The sequence below is a fragment of the Helianthus annuus genome, chromosome 15 (genome assembly GCF_002127325.2).
Source record: "Helianthus annuus cultivar XRQ/B chromosome 15, HanXRQr2.0-SUNRISE, whole genome shotgun sequence".
NCBI lineage: Eukaryota > Viridiplantae > Streptophyta > Magnoliopsida > Asterales > Asteraceae > Helianthus > Helianthus annuus.
Window position 1 is genome coordinate 138,317,071 of NC_035447.2, and position 8,020 is coordinate 138,325,090.

General features: G+C 35.6%; 1 long non-coding RNA gene across 1 annotated transcript; it reads right to left on the bottom strand.

Annotated features, from left to right (window-relative positions):
• Positions 1-963: 963 nt before the first annotated feature.
• Positions 964-1,675, bottom strand: LOC118487182. The gene is made up of 2 exons (XR_004880679.1): positions 1,271-1,675; positions 964-1,176 (listed from the first exon to the last, which is right to left on the bottom strand). It is a non-coding gene; the product is annotated as an uncharacterized LOC118487182 (long non-coding RNA).
• Between the last annotated feature and the right edge of the window lie 6,345 nt (positions 1,676-8,020).

Genomic DNA, 8,020 nt, shown 5'->3' on the forward strand with positions numbered 1-8,020 from the left:
AATTTTTGTATAAAGTGCAGAATTTTGCATTTTAAGTATGTTTTAGGCACTTCCGGTCACTATAACTATCACTTAGTGACGCAGTTTTATAATCCTCACCTCCCTGCACTCCCTACTAGTGTAGTAATCTATTCCCGGCTCATCCTGGCCTCAGAGACAATGTTTGTCTAGTGCTGGCAATGTCAGCATGTTTACTGGGTTATCTGTTCACTGTGCTAACTGTGCTTTTGTGCATCAAGTTTGTCACTATTGTTTTGTGTGTAATAAATAAAGTGACAGTAATAAAGTATGATGAATGAATATGTATGTATCAGAAAACAGAAAGCAGTTTATTCGTAACTGAAATTAAGCATAGTAATTAAGCACTAATTAAATATTAATTAATTTGTACGGATACCTGGTTTGGTGAGGGTTGTCACAGAAATGGTTACGAGGTGGACTGAAATGGTTACGAAAGTGAAACCACAAGGACTGAAATAGCAATTTTTAAACTAATGGACTGAAATAGTGATTTTGACAAACCACAGGGACGAAAACAGTAATTAACTCTTTTTAATAATCTAGCAATAGAGCTTAAAATTCTAAGTCGTCCTGATTGGAATTACTAATGTCAGAGGATGAATGCGATAGTGGAGTTAAAGAAGACATCATGAAAACATCATGAATGTTTAGTTGACAAAAACTTAATTTGTAACGAACATTATGTAGATGTACTATTGGGACGTGCTCAGCTGTCTCAAAATATTAGGCTTAACAAATCACACTTTAACGCTTCTACGTTTAAATTATTTGATGTGTTTTGTTGGTGTTTAGCCACCCGCGAAGCTCGCGGGGTCTTAGGCTAGTATTAGTAATATAACAGGTTATGTGAAGTATTGAAATGTAAGTAAAGTTAATTATCTAAACAACGGATCTAGAAGCCTAGAACGATACTTCTAGTTGTTCATAACTTACAGCACAAAGTTAAATCAAATTGAAAGTATACTCTAAATATAAACATAGCAATTCACACCACAAATAAATCTTACAAAACAAGTAAAAGGAAAAAAAACATATAGATAAGATTGATTAACCTTGGACGGATATATGCGCCAGATAAAACCCTAAACCTGCATAGCTCGGTCGAGAATCCAATTCAACAATAATACAAAGCTCGATTGAAGATGTTACAGTGTTCTGATATCGAAAAAGAAGAAAAATTGTTAGGGTTATTCAAAGATGATCAAATATAGCACAAAAAGAACCATGCAAGGAAAGGATTTTTTTTTACCAGAATACGACTCTGTGATGACTCTTGATTTTAATGTGGTGAAGAAGACGAGAATTAGTTCTGTGAATTGATTGAGGGTATCGTTTGATTAATCTTGTTAGAGTTGGGTTCTTACCAGTAAAAGACTCACCAGCTTCGTTGGTAGCAGTTGTACTCCTGCATAGCTCCACTTAGATTACTCCTATGGGTACCACCTCTGAATGTCTTTCAGGTTTATCCTCTTTATACTTCATGTCTTACCCTCACACTAATGCACAATCTGTTAAAACATAATTTTACAAACACCGTTGATTACAACAGAAGAAAAAAACTAAAAAGTAGAGATTTGTTTAAACATACCAAGTTTAAATACATCTTATTAAAGATAGAAACAATAATATAAGTTTGAAAGATAGGTCAATATGATTTAAAGAGCACAAATCCAAATCAAAGTAAAAAAAAAAAGAAAAAAAAAAACAGTGTGGATCTAATAACATGAAATGGGGGAAAAATTAAGAAAGTTCGTAAATATCCCTAACATCCTATTTTATTACATTTTTTTAAATAATCATACGATTTTAATTTTCCAATATCACACCATGACATAATTATTTTAAAAGTGGATATTCAAACACCCACTAATATGAACCCAAAAAGCGAATTAATAATTTAATAGTCAATCCGCATACAATGGTTTTATGCGACCAAAAAACCAATTTTAATCGTTTTTTACAACCGGGTTAGTTTTTAAAGCGGTTACAAAGATCATGAATATGAACCGGTCTACAAACCGTCGGTCGGATTAAGGCCAAATTGGTTTTAAAAAAAAGGTTCGTCGTAAAATGAAACAACCAATTTCGTGTTATCAAAAGATAAGTACCTATCCAAAAGATCGGAGTATAATTATTCAAACTTTGCCTTGGTAAGGTTGGTATCAATGTGTTTAGGACCATCAGCAGCGGCTGTAATGAATGGCAAGTTAGGCATGAAAACGAAATGATAAATCAACATTGCTTCATAAGAGTGTTAAACAAAAATTCAATATGGCAATCATGTATTCCAAACTAATCTATGTACCTATATTGGCCTCTTTCAAAGTTAGCCTCAGTCAAACGTTGCAGAGCCTGCTTTTCATAGGAGTCTTTCTTGAAGCTTGCAGTAAGCCAATCAACAATTGTCTGCATTAATAGCATACAAGAAACATAAATTCAATCATTTGATAAATTAAATGGATACAACAAATCAGCAAACCCTAGCCGCAATCAATCAAACCCAGTTGCGACAAACTTTTCCCTATTAACGATCACAATTCTCATAGAGTAATAATGGAATGAAATCATCATGATTATACACCACACAATTTTTTTTTTCAACGGCAACAATTTCTATATAACATATAGAACCCGGGCCAGCAAGAAGCTGAAAAACCCGACAAAACAAAACAAAGTTAAGGAATTACATCACGAAGGTTGAAATCTAGCCACCTATCCTAATTTAACGCATTAAATTTTGATCTACATTTAATCCAAAAGAAAGAATTCAACTTGATCTCCTCTACAACCTTCGCTACCGGAATGCCCCAACCATCAAATTCCTTAGCGTTTCGAGTCTTCCAGATTTGCCAAAAAGTTGCCATGAAGATAGCGCCTACAACTTTCTTTCATTCCATTGAGCCGTTCAAAACTTTCAGAATGTCCCAAACCGAGGTGTAAGAAAACTCCCCCGATGGATACGGAATTTTCAGCCACACTAAAACAGTCCACCACACCGCGCGTGCTAGCAAACAAGAAGCTAAACAATGGTCGACAGATTCATCTCCCAACCCGCACCTACCACATATACCATCCGCAAGCCCCACTCCTCTAATCCTGAGCTCCTTTTTGACCGGGATCCGGTTTAACGAGACACGCCATATGAAATAATTAATTTTTAAGGGAGCCCAATTATTCCATAATGGCCACTTACCATCATTTACTTGATAACTTACCTGTGCAATCTTCCCACGAACCAGAGCCACTAATAAATCTTCACCCATAGCATTATTCCAAATCCACCTATCTTCTTGGTTACTTATAATCACACAATCAAGAAGATCTTTTAAGATATTCAACTGATCAAGAATAGAAGAGTTGCTCGGTTCGGTCTTCCACTCCCAGCTCCAAGAAACGGAAATGCCGTTACGTGTGTAATAATCCGAGACCAAAGCATCTTTTTTTTGAGCTAACATATATAGGCTTGGGAATCTATATCTTAAAGGACCTCCTTCCAACCAATTGTCAATCCAAAACATAATCTTGTCACCCTTGCCAATCTTACCAAACAGGTTGTCTTCCAAAGCCAAGTTCAATGTAGAAAATTCTTTGCCAATGGAGCTCACATCTTTCCAAACCCCCACTATCTTTTTCTTGTTTGGAAATAAAAGGACATTTCTATTGTTTGTGTGAATGGACCGAATTACCCGCACCCAAAGAGTCGAAGGGTTCTCTTTAAGTTTTCACCACCATTTAGCCAAAAGAGCCAAATTAGACCCACGAATGTCACCTACGCCAGTGCCACCCATATTCTTTGGAGCCACAATTTTCTTCCACGCAACCCATCTTATTTTGTATTTTCCCGACCTTTTTCCCCACACAAAATCCCTCCTTATACCCTCAAGCATGTTCACAACTTTAATTGGAGCCTTAAACAACGAAAGGTAATAATTTGGAAGGGCTCCCAAGACCGCTTTTGCTAGCGTGATTCTCCACACAATTAATTACAGATCTAATAGAAACGGAGATATGACGTGACATATACGAAGACGAAAAACGTGCTAGCTGGCAGCTTCGGTTTGTTAGACTAAAGGGAGTGGGGCATCCTTTTGAGAGGGTGTCTTGCGACACGTGGCGCCACGTCAGATTAGAGGATTTTGGGCATAAAAAGGGGAGTGGAGCAACTTGGCTGGCTAGGGCGTCTTGCGACATGTGGCATTGATTTATTTTGTCTTTTTTTATGTAAAAGATATAAACAACGTCCTATTTTTTTTATAAAAGTATTGATCAAAGTAAACAAAAAAAAATTACTTCAACAAAAAAAAATTACTTCAACAAAATAAAAAATACATCAACCGAAAAAAAAATACATCAACAAAAAAAAATACAATCAACAAAGGTTATATTTTTCTCGAATTTCTTGCTTCATTTGTTCGGCTAAAGCGAGCTCGGCTCCAGAAAGGTTTGTCGTGTCGGATGTTAATATTTGCAAATCAAGTGCTTTTTGACGACTTTCTTTCAGCTTTAGCTTTCCCTCACCGTGTTCTTTTTTTTTAAGTTGATCCGTTGTTGGCTCGTTTGCAACAAGCCGTCTAACTTATTGGTGACTTTTTCGAACGTTTCGGTGTAGTCGATTCGAACACCGCTAGAAGACTGTTGGGCGGCTTTTTTGGCCCTATCTCGGCCAACCGGCCGTTGTGGTGGTTCAAACGCATCGGCCTCTTCATGTGGCTCTTCCAAATCTTCCTCAATGTCGTTGAGATTTATTTGGCACCGAGCGTCCGACCCTTGACTTTGATGGTCGTTTGAGGATGAGGTTTTTGACCGCTTAGCCGACGGTTGGCCACGAGTTTTAAATGGATCGAAGGCGATGACTATGTGAAATTTCGAACTCTTTCTTAAAACTTGCCAAATAGCAAGATAAGGAAACGCCTTCCGGTGTTCGGCTCGGAATTCATTTTGGGCGTTTGCTTGGAGCATCGCATCGTCGGAACCACTTTGGCGCACACTCGAGTTATTTAGGCGAGTGTATATTTGGTTGACACTTTGAATCAAAGGACGCATTTTACGCCACTTCGAGCCGATACCATCGGCATCACGGTATCCCTCTTCTTGATCTTCCAACTTGAGGAAAACTTTGTAAATACGAGACCAATATGTTTTTTCCTTTTGATAGTTACCTATAAAAAACGAAACAATAGTTACCTATAAAAAACGAAACAATAGTTATCTATACGAGACCAATAAGTTATAAGACAACTTACTACATCTCAGGTCTTCGGTTATTTCTAGCCAAGCCTTGGACAAGCTCATTTCCTCGTTGGAAGTCCATGGTATCGGTTTGGTTTTCAAGCGTTCTTCACCCGGTGTTTTCTTCTTGTGTGAACGTTTCGTTTTTTGAGGTTCAACAACATTTTGACCGACATGGAACTGGGTCTCCGGAACTTCTTCGTCATCTAAATCAACCGCTAGATGGAAAACAAACAAAGTTAAAAAAAACATATTCTTTACAAAAAAAATAAATAAAAAATTTATACCATTTTGTTGGCTCGATCCTCCAACGTTTTGAAAACCACCAGGTTGTTGTGTGTTCCACGTGGCGAACCCCATATTTTGCGGTATCGTCATATTGTTGTAGTATACTTGCGGTGTAGGGCTAGGAACGTGCATATTATTGAAATAGGCGTAAAAACGGGGTTATTTAAAACGTTTGGGTCCGCCATATCGGGTTGTGGATTGGAAGATTGTGTATTCGGGAATGGGGTTCGTGGATTTTGGTTGAAAGAAGGGATGTTGTGGGGATACATTTTTTTATAAAAAGGAATAAAAAATAGAGAGAATGGTATAAATTTTGATGAGTTGAGAGAAGATTGTGGTATTTGTGTTTGGTATATGGTATTATTTATAAAGATTGGGGGTTATAGTTTTATTAAAAAAAAAGCATGTAAAATCTAAAAGTATCCGTTGGCAACGGATACATTATGGGGAAAAGGAATTGTTTGGGCGTTCGGTTGGAGACGCCATGGTGGGAGACGCCAAGGTGGACGCCTATGGGAGGCGGTGTGCCAGGCGACTTGGGGCGGCCTGGGTAGGGGAGACGCCCCACTCCCTTCAGTCTTAGGATCCTGCACCTTCTTCGCTTGCGCCAGAGCTTTCCCTTTCTTCTACAGAGCTTCGTTTCAAAAACCATAATCCCTTCTGTAGATGGTGAGTTTTTGCTCTTAAGATTTCTATGTAATATGTAATTTTGTGATTAAGCTTTTGGTGAAGGAATTTGAGAGGGAGAACAAAGTGAGAGAAAAACGAAGGAAGAGAAATTTGCTTTTGACTTTTTAAACGGGATTAGGGTTTCAAAGCTATGTGTTTCAAAATTCAAAAACTTAGGTACTCACTACCCTTGCCCCAGCTTCAAATCACTTTAAGATTTACGCTTTAGTAGTTGTTAAAAAAATGAAAATAGTTGTAACTTGTGCATCAAGATAATCACTCATAACTATAGTATAGATTAGTTGTTATTTTCTTCTTTAATTACTTGTACATAAAGCATTATCGACTTGTACCTTTTAATCCGTGCGTCGATATTGAACAAGACAACTATCGAAATGTCGACAAAAATGTGTAGGTCGTTATGCTATCTTTGGATTTTTATTTTAAACAGTATAGTTTATAAGATATGTTAAGAATACGCAAAAACAATTATAAGTTTGTTGTGGAGGGGTGAATTGTAACTAATTACCAATAATTTTGTTAAAACCTCAGGGATTTTAGTGTAATAAGTTTAGGGGCTAAAAAATAAATAGTGTTTAAAAAGACTAAATTGCCCTTATTTTAGGGGTCTTTCTATAAATAAGGGGGGGGGGGGAAGTTCTTATATTTTAGGTATCTTAAAATACCCCTCCCTCATGGATTATAATATAGTATAGATGTGTAGCTGAGGTTTTAATAAGAACGGTAAATGTAGTGAGAACGAATAAAAAACTGTGAGAATTTGATTAGAAACAATTCAAATTAGAAAAAAAAAAATACACATATCATTATTATTATTAAATATAATGTTTGAAATTTTAGTTACACGTTTAAATGTTTAAATTTATGTGAATTCGTAAATAAAAAAAATTTACACATGTGTAAGTTTGCCATTTCAAAAGCGTAAAAACATCAAATAAGAGTGATTTTAAGAAGAGAAATGAATTATTTGATGTTGCAAATTCTTTTTTTTGGTGTTGTACTTTAACTACAATGAGGTTTATATTAAAAAAATTGGCTTTGATTGGTTTTTTCATCCGTTCTCATGGTTCTCGCAATATTTAGCATTCTCAAAATAACCCTCCCCGTATATGTGTGTGTGTGTGTGTATATATAGGGGACCGTTAAAATGAAAACCACCTCCAGTTGTAAGAACCATGAGAAATTTTTGATCCGGGGTGAGTTGGACCAAATTTTTTTTTTCATAAACGTAGATGCGTGTATTATAAACACATTTGTAAAAAAAAATTCAAAAAAAAAATGTTGTCTGTGTAGTTTTGAGCACCACAAGTTTGTGTTTACGGGTACCGTAAATTTTATTTAAAATTTACGGTACCCGTAAACACAAACTTGTGGTGCCCAAAACTACACAGACAACATTTGTTTTTTGAATTTTTTTTTACAAATGTGTTTATAATACATGCATCTACGTTTATGAAAAAAAATTTTGGTCCAACTCGCCCCGTACAGTGTAGTTCTCATGGTTCTTACAACTGGAGATGGTTTTCATTTTAGCGGTCCCCTATATATATATATATATATATATATATATATATATATATATATATATATATATATATATATATATATATATATATATATATATATATATATATATATATATATATATATATATATATAGGGGACCGCTAAAATGAAAACCATCTCCAGTTGTAAGAACCGCGCGAACCAATATGAAAACAACCAAAAATACCTAAAAAAATCTAAAAAACACACAAATTTTTTTTATTTTTAATATTTTTATATAAAAGAC